Source organism: Pezoporus occidentalis, unplaced genomic scaffold, assembly GCF_034315485.1.
Source record: "Pezoporus occidentalis ecotype Australia unplaced genomic scaffold, CSIRO_AGI_Poc_V1 ctg78, whole genome shotgun sequence".
NCBI classification, from domain to species: Eukaryota; Metazoa; Chordata; class Aves; order Psittaciformes; family Psittacidae; genus Pezoporus; species Pezoporus occidentalis.
In genome coordinates this window covers 613,235-623,752 of record NW_026916137.1, presented here as the reverse complement: position 1 = coordinate 623,752, position 10,518 = coordinate 613,235, and the positions used below count along the sequence as shown (strand labels likewise).

The following is a 10,518-nucleotide window of genomic DNA, read 5'->3' as shown; positions in this document are numbered from 1 at the left end:
CAGATGCTTTCTGTCCCCCAGAGTTTATATGGAAGGATGGGAGATAGAACAGGAGCATCAAAAGCTGAGACAATTTCGAAGGTAGACAGCAGTGGCAACAGTGCAGGCTCTTAGTTCTTCCTTGCTCCAGGAGGTGTGAGAAAGCAGGAGCCAGGCAGGCTCTGCTTCAGCACAACCTGGCATTAAAATGGTATTCTTTGAAAAGTACCTGCAATAAAATAGCATCTTCTTACTGTGAAGGTGTGCTTCCAGCAAGGATCAAGGTTATATCTGCTGATTTTAATGACAGAAAATGAGTGTGTGACATATTACTTGTGCTGCCATTGCAGAGTTAACTTGGCCAAGAGATAATTAATGGAAGATGTGTGGTTGAGTCCCCTGTGCTGCACTGAAAGTCTCAGGCTGTAATTGGTACCACTGGCTCTTGTAAAATAAACTGTACTCCTGACCCAGCTCAGAAATCAAAACTCAGCACTCCAAAAGAAACATTTAACTTTAGGGAACGGTCTCCTGATAAAGTGATTTTTAAAATTCAGACTGTTTTAAGCAAGTTTCTGGCTTCCAGTGCTGTTGCTCTCCTCAATGTTGTCCTATACCCTCTCTGATTTCCCTGCCACAGCTCTAAGCTTTATGTAGCTGGTGACTCTTGATGACGCATTTTGATGCATTCAGCACAACCACACACTAGGATGAACAAGAGATCACCATATTTCTGGCTGTGGAGCTAGAGTAAACATGGACCTGTGCCCAGACAGTGTTGGTGGTGGCTGGAAAACCAAGACTGAAAGTCTAACAAGGAGCTGGGAAAAAAATCTGCTCCACTGAAAACATGGTGCTGGAGCAAATCTGCTGTCATTCAGTACTCTGAGGGCTTTCAGGCAGCCTGGTTTTGGAAGACACCACTCTTCTGGGTTCCCTGACTCCTTCCCACTCCTCACAGTCACTCAGGAGCCATTTCCCCATATCCTGCTTATGCACAGGTATGAGGTAAGGCTGATAAGGAAGGAGAAGAGGGTCTGATAGCCAGCTCTGCTGCTGGCTCCCTGTGTGGCCTCATCATACCATGGCTCAGTGTCTCCACATAAAATGACTTACAGCAATTTCTTACCTCCCAGGAGGGTTGTGAGGATAAAACCAGCGACAGCCACAAAGTGCAAAGTTATTACAACCATCCATCCAGAGAGACTGTCAGCTTTAGCACGTAGGCTGCTATCAGACGTTGGAGCTGAGAGCATTCACAGAGACTGCTCTGTCGGATGGAGCATGTGGGCGCTCCTCTGGCATAGGTGCCTCTGGGCTTGGAGGGTTGAAACTCATACAAACCAATTTGTGCCTCAGAGGGAGAAAGCAAACTTCTCCCACCGGGTTTCTCCTTTCCTTCCAGAGGAAGGTGGCAAAGGAAACCTCTGCCACCTTGGGCACACTGGGGGAAACAGAGCTGAGGCTCACATCCTGCTCTGCAACAGCCCCCTGATGGGAAGAGCACAAGAAGCCATCCTGGGAGCCTCTGCTCCCTCATCCACAAAAGCAACAACTAGGTGTGGAAAGATGCTGTCAAACCCTACACCACATCAGTTCTTGCCTCTAACCACCCTGAAAGGAAGCACAGTGTAAACAGTCTAGTAAAGATTTATTCCAGATGCCTGGTGTGGTGCATCGGGAGATTAACATATTAAATCTGAAAACCCCACGAATTTTTTGCAGAGATAATCTGATGCTAGAGAACCGGGGAAACCTGTTAACAGCATACTCTGGATACTGGAGAAAATCATTCAACACTGCTTTTAAAGGACTTCAGATGACAATATTGCATGGGTTGGTAACACTTTGCTCCTCATCTTTTCAAATATACATTTGCAATAGTTTGTTTATCGCTAGCTTTTGCCTTGCAATCAGACAAACATGAGCTTTGCTCCTACTGGAGCTCCAGCTAAGCAGAGTAAGCCAAGTCAGACACTGCAAGAAAATTATGGGCAAATACGCAGGAGGTGTGTTTTGTTGGGGAGGATTGGACATAATATATTACATACAATCAGGCGTTGAAGTATTACTTGATAAAAATCGGGAGAAGAAACCAACAGCTCAGAATTATACAAGCTAAAATACAGGACCCGAGATGGATACCAAGGCAGCCCATGGGACAGGGAGAAGCAGAGGAGGGGATGCAAGTACACAAGGGAACTCAGCAGAGCAGGTGGGAGGGATAAACCTGCTGAAAGAGATGGGACTGGCACCACGCCTGACATATGTATCCTGAAGGCTGTCAGACTTCCCTTAAAACCAAGTTGCATGGGCAAGCTCCACCAGTCAGTTTGTCCTGTCACTGTGGCTGACTGACAAGAGCTGTCTGCCTACAACCAGTCTTCCAGGCAGAGGGGAGGAAGAGGTATGCATTATGCCTATTACACCAGAATTTATTTGTTTATGTGGCTGCAGCTTACTGAGCTCTACAGAAATCAGCAATGAGAATAAATAGGTTTCACAGCCAGCTGCTCCCATGCATCCTTCACTTGGCCAGATAAACAGACAACATATACTCTTTTATTCAGTCAAGAAGCAGACGCAAAGAAATGCTGTGGATATCTGCCCCTGACACAGTACACAGAGCAAAAGTTAGCCCTGGAGCTATTGGATGCTTTCCCGTGTTTCCCACCTTGTTTATCCAGACATACTAAGCAGCAACAAAGATGGTGAAACCAAAGAGCTGGGACCTCTCCTGGTGGAGCAAAGGGCCTATGGTCGCTTCTCTGGAGCTGGTGCTCCACGTTCCAGGACAGGCAGCACAGCTCAAGAAGAGTCACACCTAGGGCAGGATAGGTTGCCAGAGGGCTGCAGCAAGGGCAGCATGACATGGTTTGCAGACACCAGAGTCCCAGCTCACCCCAGAAACCATGTCCTCAACCCCTGTGTGCATCTGCCCTCTCCTTATTCCAGAACAACACTATGTAAAGCACTGGGACAACCTGGGACAACCACCTTGATCTAAAAAACCAAAAACCAAACCAGTCAACAGTTTGGAAGCCCAGAGTTCCTGCCTTTCCTCAAGGTGGATTTCTTTTCAAGCCAACTATCCCCCACAAATTTTGTCAGCAATGGTCCAGGCACAAGCTACTTGGTTAAGGTGGGCTGTTGCCCCAGTTTTGTCCCATCCCTATGTTTTACTTTTGCATGAGGAAGTTGAATATTCCATTTCATATAAACCCAGGCACATGTGAGTGTTTATGTGTGACCAGCTACATATAATTATCTAAGATGTAGGCCTATAAATGATTCATTAAGATCTGTATCAGTTGGTTATTTAATGTGTCCTGCTAATTAAAACTTTCTGATAAAGACAACTACAGCTTTCTGTAATTATGTCTCTGGACAGTGTGAAGTACTTCCAAGTATTATTTGCAATCCTGGGTGTAAGTTGGCACTTAAAGTAGGGTAGAAAAATATAGGTTAACTGCTGCTCTTAATTGGACTTTGTTACTAAGATCGTTGTAGAATGTCATTGTACAACACTTTGGGACTCTTCTGCACACACACATTACAGGCACTGTTAGGTGATGATGCTGTGCACTGCATTATCCTTTTGTATAGATATGTTGAGAGGAAATGCAGCATGATTTATGTTATAGATTCAAATTTGGCATTTATTGCTCAAGCCAGAGATCCTGCTAGGCTCACTGTAAGCCTCTCCTGAGTAAGGTCCGCACACCTGCGGTCACCATTCCAGCTCCCACCAGTGCCAGTAGGAAGAAATACAGTGACTCAGAAAGCACATTAGGTCCTGTTCGGTTGCCAAGAAAATGGAGCTAAACTAAGTCTATGTTAGTGTAACTAAGCAGGTCTAACTCAGTTTGTCCCCAGTTTTGCTCTGTCAAAATGTTTGGAGTCAAAGGGAATATGCCTATGCATAAAACAAGTAGCGACTTAGCAAACACTTTCTTGGGATGGCTATCAATGCAATAAAACATCAGTAACAAGTGATAAATGCTGAGCAAAAGAGGCTTTCCCTAAGCAGCTTATGTTAAGAATATAAATCTTGCCCCACTACCAAAAGACTACATTAAGTGTCGCTCTTCTAATCTTGTTGGCAGCCTGATATCGCCTCTAGGATAAACGTAAGATAAATTGCCTCAGTGGCTCTTCCACTGCAAGTTCTGCTTCGTTAGTCACAATGGGGGATGACTGTCCTTGTGTCAACACTTGGCATCTTCTGGGAGGATGCTCAGCCCACTCCTGTCGTCATCGGTGTAAGGCATCTTTCACCCAGGGGAATGACTCAGGTATAGCTTGTTGGCTCTTGTTAGCCACAGAGCATTACCTAAACCCTGAAGTCTGCATCCCATGGGAGAGCATTAATCTAATCTGTGGTCTTCACAAACACTAGCTTGTGAAGACAAAAATGAAAACTGTAGAAGATACATCTATCAAAGGCATTTGAGTCCCTAAAAATTGATCTGGTATAGTCTGCACCACTGTGGCCAGCACCAGTAACTCACCAGGGTAGAAGAAACTCAAAGTAAACTCCACACCAACCCTAAATGCACTGTCTCTTTCCAGCTTCTCATATCCAGCTTCATTCATATCGTACTGCATCCTGAAAAGGTAATGCAGGACAGAGCTAGAATGGAATAGGTAAAGAAACTCTCTAAATACAACTTTTCTTTGGTTAACAAAGTTTTGACTGACTGACCTTTTGCCTATAATAGCATAAAAGTAGTATCTAAAAACCTTTGCCTTATCAAACAGGTTGTCCCTTATACAAGAACATTAATGAAGCCCAGTTTCCTACAGGCCTGTGATGCAGGCCACCTTATGGTGGCTCCTCTATGTACTTTTCACTTACGATATGGTGGACATGATTAGTCCTCAGTCACTCGTGTCTCAACCGTTCTTTGGCATGTGCTGAAGTGTGAGTTTCAAGTTGAGCTCTTCAGTACCCAGTGATACCAGACATTGCTGATTATATTGCTGATAGCAGCCTCTGGTGATTACTCAGGGGAGCACTCATGGTGTAGCTTTCTCCTCAATGGGAGCATTTCACAGGGCTTCTCTATCCAGTAATCTATTTTAATTAAACTGATAGGAACTTAACTACGTTTGAGACTCCTACTGATAGTTTATCAATCAAAAGTGGTTCAGACTGGTCAGTCTCAAATAAGGAGGTACAAACCAAGTGAGTGTTTAAGTCTCAAATCTCCCATGGAACAAAAAAGTTCACAAAACAGAATAGTCAAGAGTGTGCCAGCTCTAGGCTGTGTCTATGATGGCTGTGACAACTTCAGCACTTTGTTATTAGTTTGCAGAGACAGGATGTGGGCTTAGAAAAAAGGGAAATGAAGCTGAAGCTGTTCAGGAATTCCTCAGCAAGCACCAGCCTTGTTCCTGTCTTTGTGGGATGCTGCTGTCTTTGAAAGATGTCTCAGATATCTTTGTTCTTCTTTAGGAGCACCTTGCAGAGTGGTCCCACTGACCAGCACTTTTCCCAGCAACAGAATGGGACAGAAGGCAGCCCTCAAAGAGCCCATCAGTACATGGCTCAGCTCCATTTTCCCAAGCTATTGGTATGGCCACCTCAATAAAGCACTCAGGACAGAAGAGGCATCATTTCTATGGAGTGATAAAAAAAGCTCACCCTGACCTGAAATTATAAGGAAAGACAGCTTACCCATGCAAAGGCTCACACTTGAGTGATATCATGGAACAGTAGCTGCCAATGAATGAACTGCAGGTGTAGACAAGGTTCGGGTTCAACTGCAGATACAGATGGCTGGCCATGGCAGTGCAGAGATGGAGTATGAACAGAATGTGCTGGTGCCTGAACCCAGCAACTGTTCTTCTGGCATGAAACTGGACCAGCAGCATCAGGAACACCTAAAGCCTGAAAGAACAGGGAGGAGAGTCTGCCTGCTACCCCTTAAAGCCTCACATCAGGACAGCAGCCATGTGCAGCACAGAGAGGGGAGAAGGAAGACTCTAACACCACTTAATGTGTCCCTGGCTCAGCAAATGACTCCACGGCTGCAAACAGTGTCGGTGCAACTCAAGACTTGCTGCGGTTTTTGCCTTGCATATTCTTTGGGTGCAGCAGCACTACTGGAAAGGGCACAAATTCCCATTGTGAAACATATTTCACTGAATAGCAGAGGCACTCAAACAGGGGAAATGCTATTTCCCACTTGTGCTGCAGTATTTCCCTGTGGCCTTTGGGTGACATCATCCTAGCATTCTCCTCCAAAGGCAGGTGGTTTCAGGCATTGACTGATGGCAGGGAATGAATTATCAACTCCCCTAAAAAGATACAGAAACAGAACAGGATTAGACATTTTACCCAGGGGCCACAAGCAGAAATGGGGTCAAATCCAGAATTAGAGTGAAGGTGCTCTAACAATAGGCTACAAGCTATAGGTTTGAATGCTGTCTAGCACAACGTGGCCATAATCCTGCTGAGTCCTCCAGGCAGCACTGCAATATTCATCATCATAATAACGAGTTCCTAATCCCAGTCAAATGCCCAACCCAGTAGGCACCGCCTGACTCACAGAAAGGATTAGCTGACAGATTGTAAACAATAGTTGTGGGAGTCACTGGGCCCATTATGCAACTCTTTCATGCTGAATGTACAGAAATAGTTGAGAAAATTAAGAGCTTTTGCTGAGAACATAAGTAACTGAGATTTTCAAATATAAATAATGGGTATGCTCATTCTTCAGCCCTAGGGATAGCCCATCGATATCATTGCATACCATTCCTAACTCTTGAATCAACCAGACAGGGACTCATGTTCATACTGGGAGACAATAAAGACAAGCTACTTACAAGGTGATCCTCTGAAGCATCCAGACTGCGTCTGCCTCTTCCCATGAACAGGTCCTACTTTCTTTCATCTGTCGCAAGCCAGAACATGTGGGAAAAGCAAGGGGTGAATGGAAAAAAGCAACAGAATTAGAGAAATTAACATTTCTCTATGAGAATTAAAAAAAAATGGAGATCAAATAGATGTTTTTCTATTAAAATGCATTCTACTTGCCTAGAATTTAATTCCAGGAATAGCTGAGAGCTGGCATCTAGGAGACAGTCAGAACTGCTTGAGTTACCGTAACTCAAGGTGAACTCATCTGAGGACAGACAGCATGGCTCAGCCACCAACAGCCACAGTACAGACCACACTCAGTCTAATCACTGTGCAGTTTCACTGAGCTTGGGTTTCATCATTCACTTCACAATGGAGCTGCTTAAACCACCCCCCAACTCAAATAAGAGTCAGTTAAGGACAGTCTTCAGGTTACAGTTTAAATTAATGGTGGAGAAAAAGAATTTTTTTTTTTAATTAATTTTCCCCAGTATTCAGCCTTTATAATTTAGGAAGTTTGAATGTAATTTGTTTCTAATTGCACCACCCTTTCCATAAGAAAAACAAGGCATACAATAATAAATCAGACCCATCTAGCATTTGCCAATCTGGATTCGTTGGTAGAGGAGACAAAACAAACTCTCAGAAAGGAGGGTTGTTGCTAACCTTGTCAGAAGGCATAAATAAAATCAAGGAGAATTATGTGTGCTAATTTTGTTATCTTTCTGAGGCTTGTGATCTCAGAAATCCTCGGGGATTTTTTGAGATGCTCCCTCTCTGTCAGTTCCAAATACCAAGCACGCTCCATATGCGTTCGGGAGATGAACAGCAATTTACAACAATTATGATAAATGATGAACAATAATAAAATAACAATGGAAGAAGCAGTATCTCCTGCCTCTCTATTTGCTTTTTATGCACCATAGCAGGCAACTTCTCTTCTTTTGGCCAGACAGGATGCATACTCCAGCATGGCTGTAGGCAAAGGACTTTGGCTATTGACTTCAGCAGCAGCAGGACAGGGGCAAAGCAGAGCTAAATGAAAGAGATTTCAGTACAGTTGCTGAGGCCTGTCAAAGAGCCCTCTAAGCTTCATGCACTGGGTGGCAGTGGAGCTGACAGCAGCAATGAGCACATTGTTGGTTGCATAGTTAGGGTCATGCCTGCCGGATGCATGCGGGGGCTACTGCCTCACATGAGCATCCTCAGCAGTCTATGATCCATGACCCAGCAACAATAAAGAAGATGTTAAACTAGAAAGGAACTGCAAAGGCAACAGAGGGAGGGGAGTAGTGCCCTATCTGGGAAAACTCCCGACATCCCTCAGAAAGGACAGGTTTAACTATAACTAATGGAAGTAGGTATTAAACTGCAAACATTGCTTACAGTTACAATGTGCTGAAGTTAGTATTCCTTATGGAGGAATGATTCAATCTCCTCTTCAAGATCCAATTTTTAGTTTGCTCACATGCTCACAAGACAATGTTCATGTAGCTCTCTAGCCTTTGTGGGTTTGGAATCATGGCGACTGAACAGGAGAGAGGTGTATATCAAGCCAGGGACTACTATTTAAAATAAGCTTACCTTTTGCAGAACAGAGAAAACAGCTAGGGAAATATCAGATCGAGCAGTTGTTGTTGGATCTAGCTGTTTGCTCTACTTAACCCAAGTCAAAACTCACTCTCTGTGATCCCAATTTAAAGTCTCCTGTTGGTTTCAAGCAAGGCTGAGGTACACACAGGTTACTGAGAAAACCAAAAAAAAAAGCACTGGAGCAATTTATAAAGATCTAGAAGTAATGCACCTGAAATAATGAGAGTAATTGAGTGTGCTGTAAGTGTCAGACATACAGACCATTTTCATAACATAACAGCAAGAGAGTAATAAAGGAATTACTCAAAATTCAGAAGAGGGCTACAAGGTAAAGGGGCTAGAGCACCTTCCATTCGAAGGCAGGCTAAGAAAGTTGGGGCTGTTCAGCCTGGAGGAGAGAAGGCTGCATGAAGGTCTCATAGCAGCCTTCCAGTATATGAAGGGGGCCTATAGGGATGCTGAGGAGGGACTTTTCATTAGGGACTGTAGCAATAGGACAAAGGGCTTCAAACTTAAACAGGGGAAATTTAGGTTAGATATAAGGAAGAAATTCTTTACTAAAAGGGTGGTGAGACACTGGAACAGTCCTCCCAAGCAAGTTCTGAATGCTCCATCCCTGGCAGTGTTAAAGGCCAGGGTGGACAGAGCCTTGATCAACCTGGTCTAGTGGAAGGTGTCCCTGCTCATGGCAGGGGGTTGGAACAGGATGAGTCTTATGGTCCTTTCCAACCTAAATCATTCTATGATTCTACAAATTTTGCCATTAACCATGAGGTTTAGCAATTACTTTCTTTGTTTTGTACTAGGCCTGACAATGACCTAGTCACACCTGAAAGGTAAGAGATTACTCCTTACATGTAGTGCTGCTGCAACACAACATGTCCTTTCACCATACTTCTGCACACTGGCGCATCCTGCAATCCCTTTGTTTTCCAGAAAGTGAAGTCGAAGGCTGTAACTGACTGAGCACCTTAATACTCACTTTGTCTTCTTCTTTTGTCTGCATCTTATTTCCATGTAGGCAATAATCCAGATTATTTTTGCAATTGCTAGGTTATGTCTGTAATGCCAAAAAATCAGATCCATCCATACCTGTTTGGTAAAGTAAAGGAAATCATTAGAAACAAAACAAGGCCCAATGATGGGAAAAGGAAAATGTTCAGCTCTGATCACCAGGCTGCAGAAAGTCAAAGAATGTGAAATAAGACTCCAAAGAATGGTTCTTGAGCAATGCACAAGAACAAGACAAACCCCAAAGCTTCGCCAATTCACCACATGAGGAAATTCCTTCCTATCCCAAACATAGCCAGAGATTCAGCAAGATGTCTGGAAGTGAATATTATTAGGGATCATCTAGCTTGTTTTTATCCAGGCATGACACTGGCACTCAAAAGATGATGTTGGGTTTTGATCTCGCCTTTCAATAATTACACAAGGAATCTCCCACTGCAAAAAATTCCAAATAGTGATTAACCTTTCAGGGCAAAAGCCAGGCTTTCCATGTGTTTGATCTAAATTCAGTTATTTTTTAATTTCCAGGAGTGGCTATATTTTTTTTTTCCTGTTGCTGCTTAGTTCACATAGATTCCTGTGTGGGTCCTGAAGATGTCCTGAAGACATGTCAAATCCTATATAGAGATCTGAGGTCTCGTAGGCGTTAATACATTTAAGCTGTGAAAACATATAAGTGGCAGCAGAGCTATGAAGAATCTTGAATACGAATTAATTTCACATAGAAGGAATGTCTTGCGGTCCTCAGTGGAGTCAGGTTGCTCTTTTAATATCCATCTTTGGGGTGGTAGCGGCTGCTCACTGGGAGGGAGGGCAGCGTGGGGCCAGCACCAGATGAACCTCTTGGGGAGGCACCAGGCATGCTGGATATCATGGACTGCAGCTGGAGCTGAGGATATTAAGCACGACAAAGGGTCTGGCCTTTCAAATGCTTTTCACTGTTGCAGGCCAAAATAATTAAAAAACTCAAGGGATATCTTATTTATGTACTTATGTCTCCCACGTCTCGGCACCTTATGATAAATCCTTATAAATCATGTAAACTGCTTCTAATCTGATTTGGCAGGCTG

At 43.8% G+C, this 10,518-nt stretch overlaps 1 long non-coding RNA gene across 1 annotated transcript; it reads right to left on the bottom strand.

Moving 5' to 3' along the window:
* Nucleotides 1–4,833: 4,833 nt before the first annotated feature.
* LOC134155463 (uncharacterized) lies at nucleotides 4,834–9,632 on the bottom strand. Its single transcript, XR_009961571.1, has 3 exons — nucleotides 9,408–9,632; nucleotides 6,811–6,878; nucleotides 4,834–6,282 (listed from the first exon to the last, which is right to left on the bottom strand). It is a non-coding gene; the product is annotated as an uncharacterized LOC134155463 (long non-coding RNA).
* Nucleotides 9,633–10,518: the final 886 nt, after the last annotated feature.